This window comes from Mchenga conophoros, linkage group LG3 (assembly GCF_057382185.1).
Source record: "Mchenga conophoros isolate Kocher_MC1m ecotype Shallow Benthic linkage group LG3, M_conophoros_male_GT1.1, whole genome shotgun sequence".
Classification (NCBI taxonomy): Eukaryota; Metazoa; Chordata; class Actinopteri; order Cichliformes; family Cichlidae; genus Mchenga; species Mchenga conophoros.
Window position 1 is genome coordinate 42402251 of NC_140528.1, and position 20044 is coordinate 42422294.

The 20044-nt window shown below is 45.5% G+C and overlaps 1 pseudogene; it reads right to left on the reverse strand.

The window, feature by feature from the left end:
* Positions 1 to 3225: 3225 nt before the first annotated feature.
* LOC146578771 (uncharacterized) lies at positions 3226 to 5054 on the reverse strand (annotated as a pseudogene).
* Between the last annotated feature and the right edge of the window lie 14990 nt (positions 5055 to 20044).

Sequence of the window (20044 nt, forward strand, 5' to 3'; positions counted from 1 at the left end):
GGGTCTTCCAACATGACAATGATCCAAAACACACCGCCCGGGCAACAAAGGAGTGGCTCCGTAAGAAGCATTTGAAAGTCCTGGAGTGGCCTAGTCAGTCTCCAGACCTCAACCCCATAGAAAATCTGTGGCGGGAGTTGAAAGTCCGTGTTGCTCGGCGACAGCCCCAAAACATCACTGCTCTCGAGAAGATCTGCATGGAGGAATGGGCCAAAATACCAGCTACTGTGTGTGCAAACCTGGTAAAGACCTATAGTAAACGTTTGACCTCTGTTATTGCCAACAAAGGTTATGTTACAAAGTATTGAGTTGTATTTTTGTTATTGACCAAATACTTATTTTCCACATTTTTTTTTCACATTCTGTCTCTCACAGTTGAAGTGTACCTCTGGTGCAAATTACTGACCTCTGTCATCATTTTAGGTGGGGGAACTTGCACAATCGGTGGCTGACTAAATACTTTTTTGCCCCACTGTATAAGTTTAATCCTGTTTTGGAAGATGATGTGCTGCGGGTTGGCGGACGTCTCAGTAGAGCTGTCATGTCAGAAGATTCCAAGCGTCCTGTCATAATCGCTAAAGAGCTTCACATTTCTAATCTCATTCTACAGCATATTCATAAAGAGGTGGGTCATGGTGGAAAGAACCACATACTCTCAAAGCTGCATCAAAAATACTGGATTCCTGGTGCTGGTACTTTGATTCGAAGCATCATGTCGAGGTGTGTGACCTGCAGAAGGTTTCATGGAGCTGCAGGCCAGCAGCAGATGGCTGAGTTGCCTGAAAGTAGAGTGACCCCTGAGAAACCCCCATTTAGCTTTGTTGGAGTGGACTATTTCGGTCCATTTGGAGTGAAGCGTGGGAGAAGTCTTGTGAAGCGGTATGGTGTTATTTTTACTTGTTTGGCAATTAGAGCAGTACATATTGAGGTTGCCTCATCCCTTGACACTGACTCTTTCATTAACGCCTTACGACGTTTCATCGCAAGACGAGGTCAGGTACAAGAACTGCGCTCAGACAATGGGACTAACTTTGTGGGCGCAGAGCGCGAGCTGAGACAAGCTATGGAACAGTGGAATCAGGAAAAGATCTCTGATGCTGTGTCTTTGAAGGGAGTGAAATGGATCTTTAATCCTCCAACTGGATCGCATCATGGCGGAGCATGGGAGCGGTTGATTCGTTCTGTCAGAAAGGTCCTTAATTCCACTCTCCAAACACAGCATTTGGACGAGGAAGGGCTCCAAACTGCTCTTTGTGAAGTGGAGTCAATCCTCAACAGTAGACCCATTACGCTGGAATCCACCGATCCAAATGATTTGGAAGCCTTAACACCAAACCATCTCCTTCTTCTCAAGTCAAACCCGTCTTTACCACCTGGCCTGTTCCGGAGGGACGATCTCTACGCACGTAAACGATGGAGGCAAGTTCAATATATATCTGATCTGTTTTGGAAAAGATGGACTAAAGAGTACTTGCCACAACTTCAGCAGCGCCAGAAATGGGGAAGGATTAAACGCAACTTCGTTCCTGGAGATGTGGTCCTTATAGTGGATGATTCTGCACCTCGTGGTTCCTGGATCATTGGGAGAGTCACCGGAGCTGCACCAGATGAAAAGGGGCTTGTGCGTCAGGTCTGGATTAAGACCCCAACCAGCCATGTGTGCAGACCCATAACAAAGATATGCCTTCTTCAAGAGGCCTCTGACCCATGACTATGGCATTTTTGACACAGTGTGACATAACCAGTGTTGGGGAGTAACGGAATACATGTACCGCCGTTACGTATTTAAAATACAAAATATGAGTAACTGTATTCCGTTACAGTTACCGTTTAAAAAGGTGGTATTCAGAATACAGTTACTTTGTTGAAATAAATGGATTACACTGCGGTACTTTCCTGTTTCATTTTGTCACGGGTCAGGACTGTTTGGGTTTTGTTTGACAGCTACGTTCTGTTGTTCCAGGCGGCAGCGTTATGGTTGCCATGGTTACAGGGCGACGCTCTCTCTCTCTGCGACTGTGTGTTTCCTGGGTGAGAGAGCGCCTTTTCGTTGTTGTTGTGCTAAGCTAACAGGCAGAATGCTACAAGCATAGCTCTAAAGAATGTAGCATCATGGGCAGTGTAGTCCGTGTTGCAGGGAGAATGGACTGCCATACACGTTATGGGTCTGTGAGCGCGAGGAGGGAGAAAAAGGGGAGTGGAAAGGTACGAGTTGTCATCGAGCAAAAACGGGAGCTGGAAGCATGTAAATATAATAATAGCCCAGTTGTAAGTAAGCTATTAAGACTCGACTGTACACCATTGTTGGGGGAAAACTCTGTAAAAGACCCAGGAGAAATAAAGACACAATGAGACAAAGTTACTTTCTTTATCAAACGTGTACATGGGTGAGCTGCTAAGAACAACTCACACCATGCACAGTGGCTTGGTAATTTTTATAGGAAAGACAGTGAGAACAGGATAAGAAAATACAAAACAAATAAAATAAACAACTCCATATGTGGCGCTAGTCTCGTCAGCAGAGAGCTGGGAGAAGGCTGTGAGAGATAAAACAATCTAAAACAATATGTCCCAGAAACAAGATGTCTTTGCTGGGAAAGTCTAAAAAGATCATTCTAAACTAATCTAACCATAGGCAAAGGGCAGAGAAAAGGCATCTTTGTACATTTAAAAGAAGGTAAAGAAACATAGAATCATTTTTCCTGTAACATTCCCTCCTGTTTTAACTTATTTTAAATGTATACAACAATTGTCTGTGAAGGTTATTTATTAAGTAACTTAGGCAATTTTTTTTTTAATTTCCAAAATTTTCAAAATGTCAGCATAGCAGAAATGGCAGTCATTTGGTCTAAAGAATAAAACAAAAGAAAATAATAAAAAGAAAAACATAGTAAATGAAAATCATAGTAAATGAAATAACAAGTGGAATAAACAAGAAAAAATAATAAAACTAAAACTACAAAAAATAAAAGGATGAAAACTAAAATGAAAACTTTGTATTTAAAAAAATGATGAAAACCTAATATGTAAAATGAAAACTTCAAAAAATACAAGGATGAAAACCTTATATTTAAAATGATGCAAACCTTAAATTGAAAACTTTATATGTAAAATAATGAAAACTTCATATTTAAAATGAAAACTTTATGTTTAAAACTGAGAACTTAAAAAAAAAAAAAATAGATAAATAAAAGGATGAAAACCTGCATAACCTACTAATGTTTTAATCAGTGCATGATCACTTGACAAGTCATTTTTAATCACCACGTCATTTATTAGCAGTTAGTACAAGTTCTCCTCTAACAGAATTGCAACGGGATGTTGTTCTTCTTGAGGCACGGCAACATAAGCAGTCATTGTAGTTGTTATCATCTTTGAAATCATTACTCTTAGGCATGGCAACACACACAACACTAATATGAGCAGTGCTATCATGATGAGACCTAGAAGAAAAAATGGCTTTGCTACAGCAGCCAGCCATGAACCGCTGAACAGCCAGTCCAGCCAGCCTTGTGCTGTAGCTACTCCAGGTGTGTGGTCAGTGACATATTTTTGCAGAGCGGTCAAATTCTGCAAAGCTTCATAAATGTCTCCTCCAGTTTCGTATCCATCAGGGATAAAAGTGCAACATGTTTCCCCGATCAGCTTGCAAACTCCTCCTTGTGATGCTGTTAGCAGGTCTAGTGTCAGTCTGTTCTGCAGCACCATCGTTCTGATGGCCTGCTGTTCTCCTGCTAAGGCAGTTCCCAGGGTCTTAGTCAAGTTGATGTGTCATAGCAGAGCATATCGGTTGATTTCCACATGATCCCGCACCTCGGCAACTCCAATGCCGGGGATCAAGCTCTGTAAGAATTTCACTCCACCTCCCCAGATGCAAAACTCTCCCGGCACTCCAGTGTCCACAGTAATGCCGAAAGAATTGGGGGAGGCGATGTCCACTTCACGTCTCTGCCGGCTGCTTGGATGATGTGCAACACTTTGCATGAAGAAAACGTGATCTGATAATTCCACCAGGGCGCACAGACCTCCCCAACCTTCAGGGAGTGACAGATAAGCCTTGTTGCCACATAGGAAGTACCAGTCAGCCAAAACTCTGGTTCCTCTGCTGCTGGGTGCCGTCCGTGCACATCCTGTCTGGTACTGAGTCTTTGTTTGTAGTGGCATTCGGTAGCTGTAGTCGGAGCGACAGTTTAGGCCCATCAGCGTCGTGTTACTGGCACAGGTGGCGTTGATTGAACAGGCCATACACTTCCTCTCGTTCCTTGGTGGGCAGAAAGTGTATATGTGCTTACATAGGTGAGTAGGCAGCTCCCCCACTGCCCGCGAGCCATTGTTCATCACACATACTGGCAGTTGTGATGCGTTCAGTTTGTTCAGTAGAATTACATCAGGCAGCGGGTCTGAGACTTGGGGCCAGGTCAGTAGGTATGTCTGTCCGGAACAGTTCACATTTGTGAGTGATGATGACCTCCAGGTTGCTTTCGCTGGGATGCTGTAGTTGGCTTTGGACCAAAGAGTACCGTAGCCTGGATGTGTTGCCAGGCCCAACAGGCACCAACTGCGATCTTCAGGTATGCTGTACGGCCACAGGCCAGACGTCTGCGAGGATAGGGGCATATGGGTACATGCATAGCAGTCAGTTTTGTTATTCAAGTGAGCTGTAGTGTTCATAAACTGCCACCAGAAGTTAGTGGCGTAGCCATGGGGAAACTTGGTGTACTTTCCTTTGTCATACAGTGTCTGCCTTTTCTCCACATAGCGTGACTTGTTGTCCCTCACGGAAGCAAAGGTGAGGAGCCCGGCCATGGTCAGGGCCGCTGCAGTTGATAAGAGCCACCACCTCATGACGACGGAACACACCCTCCTGTCGCGAGTAGACCCCCCGGCCAGGAAAGCTGACCCCTCCACCGGGCGAGATCACAACAAGCGGGCAAGCCTGCCGTCAGCTGTGTTTAGATGGCTTCACTGACTCGCCTGCAGTGACTCTGATGGATCCAGGATGGTCGTTCCGCAATTTTGCAAGCGGTCGGTGTAGTGAGGAGGACTTGGTATGGCCCCTCCCTCCTGGGTGTGCTCCAGTTTTTCCTTTGGAGCACCTTGATCAGAACCCAGTCACCGGGCTTTAGTCTGCAAGACACTGGAGAAACATCATCAGGTTGTTGATTATGTACAATGATCTCTTTGTTTTCTAACAGCTTAGACATCCATTCTGCTAATGTGTTTTCTCTGATTGCTTTGTCTATTGGTTGACTGGTAATAGGCAGTGGAAACGGCCTGCCATGAATGATTTCAAATGGAGTTAGTTTATGGGAGCCTTGTGTTAAGCGCATCCACATTTTCACTAAACCCAAACATTCAGGCCACGGCCTTCCTGTTTCTGCCATGCATTTCCTGAGCCTTTGTTTTATAGTGCCGTTAGTTCTCTCTACAAGGCCTGCGCTCTGAGGGTGATAAGCACAGTGGTGTTTTATGCTGAAACCGAGTGCTTCAGAGACCTTAGTGATGACATCATTTACAAAATGAGTGCCGTTGTCTGACCGTATCAAAGCTGGGATGCCATATGTGGGTATGAAGTGATTGCACAGCCACTTTGCTACTGAAATTGCATCTGCCTTTTTCACTGGATAGATTTCCGGCCACTTTGAGAACACGTCTATAACCACTAGGGCGTATTTTGACCCTTGACATTCGCTTAGTTCAATAAAATCCATATGAATTGTGTGAAAAGGATGAGGCGGAGTTGGAAAACGGCCTCTTTGTGGTCGCAGGTTACCCTGAGCATTATATTTTTTGACACGTCATGCATGTTCTGACAAATTGTTTTGCTGAGGTTTCAAAATTTACAGTGTAGAATTTACAGTGTAGAAATGAGAGTTGACAATACTGGTCAGTCCCCCCGTTGACAAATGCGTACAGCCATGAGTCACTAATGCCGCCATTTTGTGGAGGAATTTTGGCAACACTGGCTTGCCATAACACATCATTAAGTCGTTTGTCAGAACTGCACCGTGTTTTAGCCATTTTGCCTGCTCTGCTGTGCTTGCTGCTTTTTGTTCATTTTTCAACACATCCAGTAGAATCTGATGTGTGTTTACTGCCATCAATGTCATGTTTGCCTGTTGTGCCGCCTATTTTGCTGCTCTGTCAGCAAAATTGTTGCCTGTAGTAATGAAAGAGTCAGTAGGCGTTGTAAGAGGTTGGCATGCTGGTTTGCCAATTGGTGTAATCATTCCTCTGGTTTTCCAGATTTTTTGCAAAATGATGCACAGCAGAGAAAACATACTGGCTGTCTATATAAATGGTTATTTGTTTATCTTTGTGTATTTCACATGCGCAACAATCTCGTGTGAAGTGACCTTCCTCTCCACGGTTCTAGCAGGCGTTGTCTCTATGTTATCTGCTGTCTCTGCGTGGCTGTCTGCGGCCTTGGTGTTTGTGACTTTGCTCGCCTCTCTGTTCCTGATAGCCACCTGCGAATTAGTGTTTTAGTCTGTTGTCAACAGTCAGCCTTATTTTTAAGTTACAGAATGCTTCTCCCTTTTTTTGTTTTTTGTTTTTTTTGTTTGGGAGAATAGATGCAACTCTACATTTTCACTTAAGGCAGTTTTAGATAATTTCTAGTTCTTCAAACAATGCATGGATCTCACACATTTCAAACTTTCAAGTTAGGGTTGTTTCCCATTTATACAAATATATATATTTAACTTTGCATTGCTCACAGCTCATAGCTCACAGCTCTAAACCTAGGCATTTTTCAATCATATGCCTAATCACTATGTGTCACTGTGATTCTCAAGTATGGTCACAAGTTCGTTTAAATTCGTTTCCAAAACCAACAAAATAATCAAACAAAAACAAAAAACATAAACGTGTCAGGACACAAAAGAAAAAGAAAAAAAAAAAAGAAAAAGAAAAATGCTGCCACCCGAACAAGGCAGAAGTCTGCATATGTTGGCGTTTAATAGCATGCAGCTTGTAACATGGTAGACTAATGTGCCTGTGTTAATTCAGCTCCATATTATTGTGTGAAGTTGCACTGGGTTTGGGAGTGGTTTTGTGGTTGTCACATTTTTGGTGAGCCAATGGCTGGAATGAGGTTGGACTAATTAGAGGCAGGTGTACTTGATTGCACTGATACACTGGTCTACTTATAGCCCACACTACAACCACTGCTGTTTTGTTTTGTCTCTCTGTGCAGTCCAGGGCCTATTATATGCCACAGCCTAAAGGCAGCAGAGTTGCAGAGGCTTGAGTGACCACTGACTATATGCTTGCAGGGTGGTGGGTCTCCAAGGACAACTTCTAACCCTGTTAAAGGCAACATGTGGAGTGCAACTTGGCTGTGTGGCATAGCTGGCTCTGGCCTTGGGACTGTGTGTTTTTATACAATTCTTAAGTGGGACACTGGACTGTTTTATCTTTTATCTCTTGATATATTTTTTGTCAACAAATTATCTTTTAGAATTTTATTGACTGACATCTTTTTGCCCACGACTGAGACGGTTGGTCAGACCTAGAGTCTTTCTTTGGGTGTGTTACAGCAGCTTCTGCTCTAAAAGAAACAAATAAATAAAAAGAAAAGAAAATGTGGAACATGCTCATCAGCTTAGCAGTGTCTACATATTTAATTCAGCTTCTCAATCCTGTAGTTTTAGCTGTTGTCTACAGGGTTTTGCTTATTGGTTGTTATTATAGGTGTGCTCTATATCTCAGCAATGTGTCATTCTAGGATGATAGGTTTCAAGCTGGTCAAGTGCCTCTATGCACTTCATTAGTTTAGTTATTCTCTGTATTGTCTTCATCTCACATGTCATTACACTGAGTTTCAGCAAACCTTAAGCTTGATGCAGACTACTGCTTAACAATTATTCACCTCACATCATAACCGATTAAGGTGCCTCTTCATATTAATATTATGTCATTGTTAATATTATCCTCTTTGTCTTATATAACAGCAATAGCATATTATAATATTTTATCAGTGTGTACCATTATACTACTACTGAGCCAATTTGTTAGTTAGGATCATCTTATTCAGCAAACAGATAATTTAGAATTCATCCAATCTGCGGTCACATTTGTTCTCTCTGTTGCATGGCGGACCAGGCAGTTCTATTATAATATATTATTTATATTTCATTTTGTATCCATCAAGGGCTTCAGATGACCTGCAGAATCATCCTTTTCCCAAGGTGGAGACAGTTACCTTTTCACACACTGTCCTTGGCTGAACAATGACACAGCCTTAATATACCTTATGTATTTTAGTAAAATATTTTCGTGTGACTTATTTGCTTTATATTCATTTTATACATGCTGGGCATGGTCATCATGCCAACTGTGTTTCATTGTTAATATCACTTTACAGGTTGTTATCCTTGCTATTATTAATTTCAAATACTCTAAAGATAATTTCTACTGTAATTTTCCCTTTGTTTATCTTTATTTCGTACTTTTTATATTTATATCTACTCAGTGGGGTCTGTTTTCAACCCTTTTAAACTACTTCAGACTACCTTGATCTCTAGTTTTCACTTAATAAGGGATTATTAAGTTCTTCCTGATATGGGTGGTGCTGCAGATGCGGCTGCAGGAATGAGTGATGGCTTTCTAAAAGGGTTGTGGGAACTGCACAGTGTCTCGTCTTCTGGTTTTACTAAACTGGCAGTTGGATTCTGTTCTTCTGACTGTTTATATTTTGTTTTCTTAAATCTCTCAGTTTACAGACACTGTTTTTGTCCGGCGTCTGGACTTTTCTTTTCTCACCACTGCTCGTCAGCAGGAGTGAGTTTTAATTTCACTTGCTTGATTACCCATCTTATTTATGTATTTACTTATTTTTGTTTAAGTAATATATACACGATACAGCTGCTATCACCTTCACTGGTATTAGAGACGAGAGTGGTTGCTCACACGCCCTTCTACTTTCGGACTATTTCCAAAAGCGGTGTGAACTTTACGAGACGGAACTCGACCGTTCTCTCAACTCACCAGCACGTCAGTGAACAGCAGTAAAAGAAAAACACAGTAGGAGCAGCTCAGTCTCTTATTGGACCGTGAAAATTCAGCTTGCTCCATTAATTAAAACAATACACACACACACACACACACACACACACACACACTCACATTCACAGCTTCGACGCGCGCGACCGGAACCCTTATAATAAGGGGAGCTCCCAGAGCTACTTACTCCCTAGACCCAGTCTAGACCCAGCTGGGGGAGCTACCCAGAGCTCCAAAGCTACCAGTCGACGAGCTCCCAGAGCTACCAGTCGACGAGCTACGCTACCAGTCGACGAGCTTCCAAAGCTACCAGTCGACGAGCTACTTCCGCTATTTTAAATTCCCTGAATTCAAAATGCGCTTTTACGCAAGATTGTGTCAGTGTGTCTGTATCTACCTGGTCAGTGTCGCCGGGTCTGGTCCACCTCGATCGGGTCCCACCACCGTGGGTCGCTTTCTAAGACGTTGGCCAAGACTCGAATTTAACGCTCTTGGTCTTTTATCACACACCTAGTATGTGAGCTGTCGACAGGCGAGCAACGTGGACTGGTCACGGAGATGGGACACGATGGAGGCGCTCCGGCTCCGAAGGACCAAGAAATGTTGGGGGAAAACTCTGTAAAAGACCCAGGAGAAATAAAGACACAATGAGACAAAGTTACTTTCTTTATCAAACGTGTACACGGGTGAGCTGCTAAGAACAACTCACACCATGCACAGTGGCTTGGTAATTTTTATAGGAAAGACAGTGAGAACAGGATAAGAAAATACAAAACAAATAAAATAAACAACTCCATATGTGGCGCTAGTCTCGTCAGCAGAGAGCTGGGAGAAGGCTGTGAGAGATAAAACAATCTAAAACAATATGTCCCAGAAACAAGATGTCTTTGCTGGGAAAGTCTAAAAAGATCATTCTAAACTAATCTAACCATAGGCAAAGGGCAGACAAAAGGCATCTTTGTACATTTAAAAGAAGGTAAAGAAACATAGAATCATTTTTCCTGTAACAACCATGTTCGTGTTTTCCTCCGAAAACAATAAGTTCCGTTGGAGCAGCCTTTCAACGCCTCTCTCTGTCTCTCGCAAGAAAAGTTGACCCACACAACAAAGTAAAGCTATTTTTCGGCTACGAGCCGACAGGGACCCCGCCGTATTAGTCAGAGGTCCCTTTACTACAGTTCGGAGTCGCGGACCTTCAGTAATAGTAATAAATCACACAGCAATAGTACATTCACGTTGTTGTAAAAAGCATGATAATATATTAAGTAATCCAAAGTATTCAGAATACGTTACTGTCATTGAGTAACGTAACGGAATACGTTACAGAATACATTTTGGGGCATGTATTCTGTATTCTGTAACGGAATACATTTTAAAAGTAACCTTCCCAACCCTGGACATAACTAACTTTGAATTGACTTTAATGTTATGAGATGTACATCAGACTGACTATATTTAGGCTAAGTGCTGGTAACCTCTGGCCTATGACTGACTGACCATGTGCAGACAGAAGAAAAGAAGAGAAGACATGAGAAAATAACTTTGGTGAACTTTTGAGTATGTTATGTTGTCTCACTGGGTGTTTGTGATATGATGAAGTGTGTTGTGAGTTATGGTGTTGGATGTGTAATTATTACTGTAAAAGTGTAATAATTAGGGGCCGGAATGTTGTGGATAGGCGTAGCTTTGGGTCACGTGGTGTCGGTAATAGTGATTGCTATATCACCTGTTCACGTCCTGAGGGAATTTGTGAATGAGTGGGTGATGGGGGAAGTCGACTTTTGCTGACCGCTCAAGCTTAGAATGTTTTTGTTCAGTTTTCTACGGATTTTAAGGATTTGACAACAAATAAAGGAGTTTTAACTTGGAACTTTGACTAACGTTTTAAACAGCGGGCGCGTCAACATTATTCCCCTATTCAGCTGCTCGGCGACTCAAAGGCTTGACAGTCGCCAATATTACCTATTCCCTGAATGCTCCCTCTGTGTATTTAAGCCCTGTGTTTCAGTTTGTCCGTGTCGCGATCTACCGTTTACGATGCTGTGTGTTTTGGCTGCTTGCCTGAGTTTATTTTTTGGAGTCTCAGTTTTGTTATCTTTTTTGAGTTCAGCATTAAAGCTGTTTTGAGTTCTGCACCTTGGGTCCTTTTCCTGCCTGCACACAGCCGTCACTTAACAGAAGATTGCAACCAGAACATGGACCCAGCAGACATTGAACTGCACGAGCGCCAGCAGGTAGCTCTCTCCCAGCTAGAGGAGGAGCTCCGGTGGAGGCCATGGCTCACCCCTGACTATGGGCGCATTTTACATGGGACTCATTTAGCTCTGGGGGGTCCCCGGAGATGCCATGCTGCTTCACCAACTGCTTCGCCTGCACACTACAAGTGGGAGGTCTTTGTTTAACTTCGGACACGCATTCCTTGCTGGAGCCAAAGCGTTGCTCCTCCCGAGGAAAGCAGCGCCCACGCCGCCATCACATGGACAATTCTGATCAACTTGTGGTGGTGAGTTGAAATGACTACATTTCCCACACTCCTGAGCCAATAAACAGAAAGGACTATAATCTCACCTCAGACACCTTTGGGATCTCTTTTCTCGATGATGATTTGGATTGGGAGGCCAGTTTTGGTTTAGCTCCTCACGAGCTAGTTAATGACAATATACATTCTTCTGAGATTTTTAGTCCTAAGTCTGTTCATCGTGGTGGAAACAAGCTAAAACCCACTTTTGCCAAGTCTGTTTTTTCTAAACCTGGCCACATGAATTCTGAGACTGTGAAACCTGTTAAATCAAAGACTGAGACTGTTAAGACTGTTAGACGTGTTGGTAGGTGTAAACGACCACGGCAGACCCAGTGGCATTTTGCTGCTTTTATTAATCCCTACACGGTTGCTGTACATTCGCACTCAGAGCTGCAGCTCTCCCGCTTCCAGCTCAACATAACACCAACAACCCAACCACAGGACCCAGTACAATATTTAATTCGGCGGGGCGTGATTGCGGATGCCGTGCAGGTGTGTCCGCCTCCTCTGCACGGCACCGCAGGCCACACCCCGCCACATACCCCCATCGCCCGACTGAGGCCAGGGAACCATCCGGCCGAACGTACTCCCCCCCCCACCGCGAGCGGGAGAGGGGATCAGCCCGGACCGTCGGCGCCCCCGGGCCCTGGCCAAGCGATGGGGAGTTGTGAGTTCAGGTGGCCGCCTGCGAACCCAGCAGCGTCGGTGAAGCTGGTCCGGAGGTCGGCCGCGTGGCAGGTGGACGCGGCGCTGTTGGTACGGTCGTGCGCCCCAGCTCGCAGGCGGCTGGGCAGATGTCCGGCAGGCACCAGCCTCTGGTGGAGGTGAGGCCGCTCTGCTCACCCCGCTAACCTCGGGCTTCGGTGGCGCGGACTCCCCTAGCACGGGCACCACCGACTTATCCCGCGGCTTCTCCGCCCCTCCCGGTGGGAGCAGCTCCCCTCGCTGCGCCTCCGGCGCTGCCTCTACCGGCTGGAGCGGCTCCTCGGGCGCCGCCTCCACTGTTGTCTCTCCCGGCTGGAGCGGCTCCTCGGGCGCCGCCATCGCCGCTGTCTCTCCCGGCTGGAGCGGCTCCTCGGGCGCCGCCATCGCCGCTGTCTCTCCCGGCTGGAGCGGCTCCTCGGGCGCTGCCTCCACCGCTGCCGGCTCCGCCGCCTTCTTCCGGGGCGCAGGAACGGGCACCGGGCCCTGCAGAGCCCCAGCGACTCCCACGCGAGGTGTGGGGACAGGCGCTGTGGCAGGCTGCGTGCTAGTTGGTCGCAACCCGGGGGCCGGCACGGGCGCCTGCACGGACTGGATCTCCTCCACTCCAGCGCCTTTGGGAAGCGCCGGTGGGGGTGGCGGTGGTGTCGGGCAGGACCGGATCAGCGCCGCCAGATTCTCCATCCTCTGCAGGTGGCGTTCGGTCTGGTCCTGCAGCTCTTCCCGCCTGCGGCGCCACACCGCCGCCTGCTCCTGCTGCGTGGCCGCCAGCTCGGCCACCATTCTCGCCAGCTCCTCCCTCTGCTGGCCCACTCCTGGATCTGCCGTGCCTCCCGTCCTGGGTTTCGGCACCACTGTAAACGACCACGGCAGACCCAGTGGCATTTTGCTGCTTTTATTAATCCCTACACGGTTGCTGTACATTCGCACTCAGAGCTGCAGCTCTCCCGCTTCCAGCTCAACATAACACCAACAACCCAACCACAGGACCCAGTACAATATTTAATTCGGCGGGGCGTGATTGCGGATGCCGTGCAGGTGCGTCCGCCTCCTCTGCACGGCACCGCAGGCCACGCCCCGCCACAGTAGGAAGCTGAAAAACATTTTAGATGAGTCTGTGTTTGCTGAGCCTGCTCCTTTGCCCCATTGTGTTCCTGCTCCCAGGGAAGCTCGGGCCCAGCATTCCCCCACACCTGTTTCTGTCCTCGCTGGAGGCTCAGGTGAGCCCATCCAGCAGTTTTCTTCAGGCTCCATAGACTCAGAAAACCTAGCTCGGCCATCTGCTCATCCACCACCTCACCCAGCATTACTACCATCGTTACAACAGTCAATACAACTTAAACTTCTATCCATAGCTCAAACATTAGCTCGCCTACCAGCTCAGTCACCTGCTCAGTTACCACCTCCGTCTCCACTGGAGGGTCCGAGGGGCCCGTCCGGCAACCTGTTCCTGCTGGAGGGTCCGAGGGGCCCGTCCGGCCACCTGTTGTTCCTGCTGGAGGGTCTGAGGGGCCCGTCCAGCCACCTATTGTTCCTGCTGGGGGTTCCAGTGAACCGCTCCAGCCGTCTCTCGTCTTCGCTGAAGGGTCGGGGGGGTCTGTTCAGCCTTCGTCGCCTGCAGCGCCACCATCTGCAGCTCCCACGCCGTTGCCTTCAGTGCCATCCTCGTCCGGTCCAGCAGATTAAGTGATGACTTATAATAAACCACAGCAGCTTTTTGGTGCACCTCGACTCTGTCACACAGCTTTGACAATAGAAAAGTGGGGGTGTTTCTGTGTGTTATGGTCCTTTGGTTTGGATCGGTTTGGATATGTGGTGAGAGGGAAACATGAAGATGAAACCAGGAGATGTCCTTACTGAATCATCAGAGCTGAACGGGTGATGGAGAAACAGGTTTACCTTTTAGGTGACATAAATGAGTTGAAGGGAAGTTATGAACTGTTTCAGAGAGACAAATAACACCAGGATCCCTTTCTAAGTAGCTGACAATTCAATTTTATTTATATAGCGCCAAATCGCAACAAAAGTTGCCTCAAGGCGCTTCATAGATACAGAGAAAACCCCAACAATCATGACGCCCTATGAGCAAGCACTTTGGTGACAGTGGGAAGGAAAAACTCCCTTTTAACAGGAAGAAACCTCTGGCAGAACCAGGCTCAGGGAGGGGCGGGGCCATCTGCTGCGACTGGTTGGGGTGAGAGAAGGAAGACAGGATAAAAGACATGCTGTGGAAGAGAGACAGAGGTTAATAACAGATATGATTCAATGCAGAGAGGTCTGTTAATACATAGTGAGTGAGAAAGGTGACTGGAAAGAAAAAACTCAATGCATCATGGGAATCCCCGGCAGCCTACGTCTATTGCAGCATAACTAAGGGAGGATTCAGGGTCACCTGGTCCAGCCCTAACTATATGCTTTAGCAAAAAGGAAAGTTTTAAGCCTAATCTTAAAAGTAGAGATAGTGTCTGTCTCCTGAATCCAAACTGGAAGCTGGTTCCACAGAAGAGGGGCCTGAAAACTGAAGGCTCTGCCTCCCATTCTACTTTTAAATACTCTAGGAACAACAAGTAGGCCTGCAGAGCGAGAGCGAAGTGCTCTAATAGGGTGATATGGTACTACAAGGTCATTAAGATAAGATGGGGCCTGATTATTTAAGACCTTGTATGTGAGGAGCAGGATTTTGAATTCTGGATTTAACAGGAAGCCAATGAAGGGAAGCCAAAACAGGAGAAATATGCTCTCTCTTTCTAGTCCCTGTCAGGACTCTTGCTGCAGCATTTTGGATTAGTTGAAGGTTTTTCAGTGAGTTTTTAGGACATCCTGATAATAATGAATTACAGTAGTCCAGCCTGGAAGTAATAAATGCATGAACTAGTTTTTCAGCGTCACTCTGAGACAGGATATTTCTAATTTTAGAGATGTTGCGCAAATGTAAGAAAGCAGTCTTACATATTTGTTTAATATGTGCATTGAAGGACATATCCTGGTCAAAAATGACTCCAAGGTTCCTCACAGTGTTACTGGAGGCCAAGGTAATGCCATCCAGAGTAAGAATCTGGTTAGATACCATATTTCTAAGATTTTCAGGGCCGAGTACAATAACCTCAGTTTTATCTGAATTAAGAAGCAGAAAGTTAGCGTCTATCCAGGTCTTTATGTCTTTAAGACATTCCTGCAGTTTAACTAATTGGTGTGTGTTATCTGGCTTCATGGACAGATAGAGCTGGGTGTCATCTGCATAGCAGTGAAAATGTATACTATGTCTTCTAATGATGCTGCCTAAGGGAAGCATGTATAATGTAAACAGAATTGGTCCTAGCGCTGAACCCTGTGGAACTCCATAATTGACCTGGTAACTGTGCAGGGGCGGGTCTAGGAAAGTTTTGCCAGGGAGTCAGGTACAAACAAATGCTTTTCTTTCGTATTTTCATTTAAAATATCTAGCTTTTATTAAATAATTATCTGAAGCTTACAACCAAAGTTTTTATCTGACGTAAAATGTATAGAAATCATACATATACCAACAAGACAGTGTACATCACTGTCACAACAGCACTTGTTTTCATTCAAAGGCTTTATGGCTTTTACTATAATACCTGGTGGGATGATTTTTTTTTTTTATCCCAGTCCAGCCCTGGGCACAACACACAGTGAATTAATCTGAGAAGGTGCATTAAAAAATAAATGGCCGCGCCAGTGGTGCCAGTGGTGCACATCCAACAGCTTGAAAGGGAGGATCGAGAGAGGAAGTTCCAGCTAAAGAAGGAGTTGGAGCTTAGGCGTTTAGAGGAAGGGCTTGTGAAGGCCAGAGAGGTTAGGGGTTAGGTTCTTGAAAGAGATGGAGGCAGAGACAGCTGTCAAGTTGCGACAGTTGGAACTCCAGCAGGCTTCTCTTCCTGCAACTGCCTCCATTTGGCAGAAAGAGGCACCATTTAATGTGGCAAAAAACAGTTGTCTGGTTCCAATGTTTTGCGACACTGAGGTTGACAGTTATTTTGAGTCATTTGAGCGAATAGCTACAGCTTTGGACTGGCCGCGGGATGCGTGGGCCATCCTACTGTAATGCAAGCTGGTAGGCAAGGCTCAGCAAGCTTGTGCCTCATTGTCAGCTGCGGATAGTCTGAATTATGACAGGCTGAAAAGCGCCATCCTGCTAGCTTATGAGCTGGTCCCAGAAGCTTATAGGCAGCAGATCCGCCACCTGTTGACCATCTTTCAGGTCCAGATGACCTGCAGTGTGATAGTGTGTGACACAACTATTCAAACCTGCACCTCTGGCTAACCAGCATTCCTGTCGCCATGACCTTCTTCTAGCGAAGAAGCGGCTGAAAAGTGTTTCAGTAAGGCCTTCTAGCTATCCGCTGGGTTCTTCTTATGTTATGGCTCGAAAAACATCTGGCATCTTGAGACGCTATTTTGAGAGAATTGAGCCAACCCCATTCAGTGTTTTGGACCCATCGAAAAGGTCTTGGCAGATTCAGCAGGCTTTGCCTATCCGTTATTATGGTGCATGGTAAGTGATATATTTTAAGAATTGTGTAGGACATCCTGTGCCAAACCACTGGTTTGTATTTATGGGAGGGGGTGTTACGGCCCTAGCTGGGCCTCCTGAAACTGCCCTTGTGTGGGTGTGGTGTTTTCTCTCCGCCTCCTCCTCTCTTGCTCCACCCCTGTCTCTTTCTCACTCTTCTTTCTCCCCAGGACACAGCTGCTGTTCTCGTTCTCCACTTGGGTGCAGTCAGCAATCTCCTCTCTGAGGTCATATAAGCTGGGGATGAACTGGATGTGAGAGGGTGGTTTTCTCTGGTGTCGCTGCTTTGTATTCTAGGAAATAATAATGGACTGCATTTATATAATGCTTTTCTAGGCACCCAAAGCGCTTTACAATTCCACTATTTATTCACTACAGGCAAGCTACAGCTGCCCTGGGGCAGGCTGACAGAAGCGAGGCTGCCATATCGCGCCATCAGCCCCTCACCAGTAGGTGAAGTGTCTTGCCCAAGGACACAACGACCGAGAGTGTCCAAGCTGGGGCTTGAACCGGCAACCTTCCGATTACAAGACGAACTGCCAACTCTTGAGCCACAATCGCCCCAGTGTGTTGTTGTCCTGCCTGTGGTGTGGAGTTGTGGAAGCAGTGTGCAGTGTAGCTGCTACATGTGAGTAGTGTGGGCTTGTGGGCCTCAGCAGCAGTAAAGCTGCTGCTAGTGACAGGGTGAGCTTATAGGCCCCTGGAAGTGCCTCCTCGTGGTGTGGAGTTTTTTGTTCGGCTGTTGTGTTCTTTGTTTTTGCAACCTTTTTTCTCTTTTTCTATTGTTATTGGTAAAACGGTGTTGGTTCTCTATAATAAAAATTATTTCGTTTACTAAACACCTGTCTGTTCTCCTTTCATTCTGTTCTGGACCCATTTGTTACCAGTCCCACACACACCCCTTGACCTACATCGTGGGGTCATAACACTGTGGAAAAGAAAAGTGGACGACCACAAAGCTGCCACCTGCTTTCAGGGCAGACTGACTTTCTTTACCACAGAGCACAAAGCAAACATTTTCTCACAACATAGCAACTATTATTGGCCAAACCAGTTCAGACTGTGGTGAGAGGTGTCACCAGCTTCAGACTACAGTGAAACTAGAATCATGTGGTCAACATGTCGTCATGGCACAGAAACAACAAACTGACTTTCTAGAAGTGATGAATGAATTATAGCTGCTGAGACTGAATTTAAAATGTTGAAGTCACATAAGTATAAGTAAAGTCAAAGGATAACTATAGAGGAAAACATGAGTGATTGTGGCTGGAACATAAGTTCTGAATATCATTAAGATTCACTTTAAATGAGATGATGGTCTGTGAGCAGAGTTTAGACAAATGCTTTTCCAGATGATGTCTCCATGTTCCTTCCTGTTTTTTAAAAAAAATGAACAGCTCTGTGTTGAAACACCTGCAGCTGAAGTGTTTTCTTTCTTTCACAAACAGGATGCTGGACGACTACAGAGCTGTTAGCTTCAACCACAGACCACAAACACACAGTCCAGCTCACAGTGAACAACACTCCATTTTTTTAGACTGAGTTTAGTATACAGGTGGAAGTTCATTTTTATTAATTTGGGTTGCTATATAATGTTTCTTTTGCCGCATAAATAATTACAAATGAAAAAAAAAAATACTTACAGGCCACAGAAACCTGTGATATAAAGAAATTCCCACAATATAAATTTACACATAACTGCACCGCAATGTTGCCACAAGCCATTCAGACCATGTACAACAGTTCCAAGAGCTTCTTCCAAATAATTGGCAATAAATCAAACTCATTCATTCATGGTGTTGGACCCTTTTCATAATTTTCACGGACAGAATATCAAGGCATAGGCAGGTGGTGGAGAGCTTCCTCTTTGAAACAATCTCATCTCTGCTTTTTATGGATGATGAGGTTTTTTGACATCTTCGGGGGGTAACTGGCACTGGAGCAGTTTGCAGCCAAATGTTTAAGGACAGGAATGAGAATTAGCAACTCCATGTCTGAGGGCATGGTACTCAGACAAGGGGGATGAGTTTCTGCCTACATGTTTAAGTATCTTGTTCATGAGTGTAGAAACTAATATTATGAGATTTTATTATAAAACTTGCTTTCCAAAGATGTCTTTATATATTTTCATATCCTGACACAATAAAAATGTTTTTGAAAACACTGCAGTACTGTACATTCTCTTTGTCTGATTGGTTTTGTTGTAGAATGTGGCGTGGTGGAGTAATCCTGTGACTCTTCCACAGGAGGAGAGAGTGATGGAGGAAGAGTGATGGAGGTGGAACCAGGAGGAGAGGTGTGGATGTAGGTGGAGGTGTGGTGGTTTGTTCCCCTAAAATAAAGCAAACACAGTCATTAAGTTGTCGTCACATTGTGAATGTTGAAAGCTGCAGAAACACAGACAGGTGAGTGTGTCACCTGTGACAGTGATCCAGCTGGATGGAGACTCTCCATGACCGCTGATGTTACACTTGTAGAGGCCTTCATCAGACCTGGAAACATGCTGGATGGTCATTGGCTCTTTTCCGATGAAGACGCCATCTTTATAGAAAGCAGCTGGGAGGTTGGAGGGAGTGGTGTTTGTTTTACAGAGCAGAGTGACGTCATCTCCCTCCATCACAGGGAGGACAGGACTCTGCAGGATCACTGATCCACCTCAACACAGAGACAAACTACAGCATTTCATCCATTTACACACAGCTTCATCAACACTAACTCCACACACTCAGCTTACCAGTGACTGTCAGGTTAACCATGTTACTGATGGGACCCTCTCTGGACTCTCACCAGATGAAAAGGTTTGCTCCTTGTGCCCTCAGGTCGGGGAACGGGTCCCAACTCTGTGCCCATAAGCTTAACGACAGTTCAGAGTTCCTGGAATTCCTGGGTTTGGTGCTTGAGGGTATTTTACCTGGGGACTTATTGGGAGACTTCAGTTTAGGCACTGACAGTTAGACCTGGAGGGGTGCCACTGAACGGCCTGCCAGATCTGAACCAGAGTGGTGTTCTGTTTCTGGACTGCTCTGCAAACCCCAGTCTGTCCATAATGAACACCCATTAACTTCACACGGTGTTCATTATTATATTCAGTAATGGGGTTGATTATCAATTTTATAATCATATCATATTGTATGGCCATATTTTTCGGGGTGCTGAACTGATACCAGATCACTATCTGGTAATCAGTTGGATCCGGTGGCAGGGGAGGATGCTGGACAGACCTGGGGCACCTAAACGTATGGTCATGGTGTGCTGAAAATGCCTGGCTGAGGCCCCAATTCACA